Consider the following 3071-nt stretch of genomic DNA (forward strand, 5'->3'; position numbering starts at 1 on the left):
TGTAGCGTCATAAGTTATTAATAATAGTGTTTGATTGAGTGATATAAAACTAAATAAACGTTGCATTCGATCTACGTTAACCTAGTCGTATTCTCCAATGATTCAGAGAAAGCAGAATAGGTTTTTACAGTTCAAACTTACAAGCAAATCTCAGCAAAGTTGGACAGCAATTATTCTATGAGGTATATTCTTCTAACGAAAGTGGTTACAATATTTTTTTTTACGCGAATAAGTACACGAGTATATAAAGATATTTCGGTAAATTTCACCGATATTTCTTGAAAACAAAACCTCAAATTTCTGACGAAGGGTCTAGTTGAATAAATCGAATCAGTATTTAACTGCTACTTCTTTTATCAATCCAGAAATTTGGGGGAGGTGGGGGTTAGTTGATTAAATTGCTCCTTATATGACTGGTCATCATGCCGGAAGAATGAAAAAAATGGAACCAACCGGAAGAAAATAATAATGATTTCAAATTTTTAGCACAAGGCCAGTAATTTTAGGGAGGAGTTAAGTCGATTACACTGACCCTAATATTCAACTGGTACTTATTTCATCGATCCCGAAAGGATGAAAGTTAAAATAATAATCTTGACAAGAACAAGGAAAATGTTCGCAAGAGAAAGGAGGGAAGGGTATAGTTGATTTTTTAAATTCACTTCGTATTATTGATTATCTATTTCACTTACCCGCTAACTCCCGAGTTAAAAAAACTAGAGTGGACCCAAGCGAAACTTCAACTCGAGAACGTTGGAAAGCGAAATAATCGCTATGGTTTTTAATTTGCTAACCTACCGTCTCTGTTATTAATAATAACGACAATAAAAATATAGAAGACCAAAATATTGTTGTAGGAATGAACCGTCAATCGAATTGAATCCCAGAACCTGATTAGTCTTTATTTTTATCATTAGAAGATGAAAAGCAAAGTCAAATCGGGAAGGATTGGAACACGGAACGTAAAGGGACGTAACTAAATATAACACTAATTTGTTCGCCGCTTTATCTATTTTGCCAATTGCCCAATGTGGTGGTGGTAGTGGAAGCAGTAACGTGGACGCCGATTATTAATAATGCTGATTATAATGATTTCTGACAGACAAAATTAGGAGGGAAGCTAGTCGGTTAAATCAACCCAAGAAGTATGAGAAACAAAAATCGAACTCAACGACATTTGAACTCAGAAGGGACATAACTGAATACCGTAAGGTATTAATTTGGCGCTCTACCGATTCTGCCACTCTTCACCCTCTAGCAATGATAATTTCTTACACAGTAGTATAGGGAAAGTATTGTCAAATTTTGAATTTATTTTATCGATCACCACCATCACCCCCGGAATGCTAAAAGCAATCGATCCTCCTGAGGTTTGAACACACACAATTAAAGACAGAGACGAAACTAAATAATGATACTCCGAAAGACGTTCAGTCATTCGACCCCCATTTCTGACACACTACTCATAATCGCTTATTCGCCACAGGGGCTACAATGAAGGGAAACATCATAAATAATCAAATGAAGTACAACACAATATTAATAAATAAACAAAACATATGTGCAACACACACACATATGCAATTACAAACATAACCGAGTATGTGTGCGTGCGTATGTGTATATATACATATGGAGAGAGGGAGAGGGGGAAGAGATAATAAATAATGCTCGGTTTAATTTTTAGGAGGAAGAATAAACATGATTGATGCGGTCCTAGTTAGTGTATGTGTGTGTGTACATACACACACATATATATATATATATATATATATATATATATATATATATTATAATAATCTCCAAACAGGTAAAAAGCCATAAATTTTGGAACGAGGAACAGTCGATTATATCAACCTCGGTACTTGACTGGTACTGTATTTTTGTCGACCCCAGAAAGGAAAGAAAAAAAAATCGACGTTGGAAAGATTTGAAATAACAATAACAATATCTTTTATTTGCTAATGATGGTCTATATTTGTCACAAGGGCAATGCAGTCAGTCAACAATAACACTACATAGATATGAGCAATGCGGGACAACCATGCAATGTAACGAAAAGGAAAAGCAAAAGCTAAATGATTCGAAAATCGCAGTGGTGTATGTTAGAGAGGGGGGGAGAATAGTGAGACAGAGAAAGGAAGAGAAAGGGAGAAAGACAGAGTTTGTTAGACAAAAACATATCAGAGCAACAAACAAAACGGCTCTAAAACTGGAAAAAAATATATAGAACTTTAGGACTTAATGGAGATGGGAAAGAAAGAAAAGTGTTGGCTACTCACGAGATTATATGCTGGCAATCGAAGATCCCATTTTAAATGTCGGTGTTTGTGAAATAACTGTAATAATCCAATAGAAACGCCTAACTTCGTCAGACCTTCAACAAACACAAAAAAAGTGATAGGGTATTTTTTCGTTTTGTTTTATTTAATTTACTTTACACTCTCTCACGCACGATGCAATAACGACACGCGTACATGCATAGTGGTTTTTTAGAAAAAAATCCCACACACACACACTCACACACGGCTAAAAGGTTTTCTTTATCATTTACTCAACCTGAGATACGGGGAGGAAATACGCCATGTTGGAACTGTGTCACGTGACGTGAACTATGGCTTTGGAGCTTTTTGAGATTGAGGTTGAGGCTGAGGATGCTGATAGTGGAGGGTGGAGTGAGTGGTTCGCCAAGCCAAGCATAGAGTACAGTAGAGTAAGAGCAGAGGGTAGTCGTAGTTATTTGAGAAGCTGTTACGACGTTCTCAATTAAAACGATGTACGGAAGTCCGAAAGCATCACTATTGCAAAATTCACAACAACGAAGTATTATTGAGTTGTAATATAGATGCAAAGGCACAAAAGAAATATTCTAATAGTTGGAAGTTGATTTTAGGGACGACAATTCAAGGATGAATTAATCAGGTTTACCATGAGGAAAGGGGGAGAAATCTAACGTTTCGGGTAGAACACTTCGTCGAGGAGAGATATTGTTTTGATGGAATCGAATGAAATGCTGGGAATCGAGAGAGAAAAAGAAAGTAATAAAGAATAAGGGAAAGTGAGTAGAGAAA

General features: G+C 36.1%; 1 protein-coding gene across 2 annotated transcripts in view; it reads right to left on the reverse strand.

Moving 5' to 3' along the window:
• LOC106869125 (uncharacterized) overlaps positions 1-2417 on the reverse strand; it is a 173058-nt gene extending 170641 nt beyond the window's left edge. The window contains exon 1 of one of the 2 annotated variants that reach the window (XM_052966608.2): positions 2283-2417. The gene's annotated coding sequence lies outside the window, so the exon portion shown is untranslated. Of the gene's footprint in view, positions 364-2282 lie in introns of those variants that run through there. The other variant, XM_052966610.2, reaches the window with a different exon arrangement.
• Positions 2418-3071: the final 654 nt, after the last annotated feature.

This window comes from Octopus bimaculoides, chromosome 3, assembly GCF_046866305.1.
Source record: "Octopus bimaculoides isolate indiv1 chromosome 3, ASM4686630v1, whole genome shotgun sequence".
Taxonomy (NCBI): domain Eukaryota; kingdom Metazoa; phylum Mollusca; class Cephalopoda; order Octopoda; family Octopodidae; genus Octopus; species Octopus bimaculoides.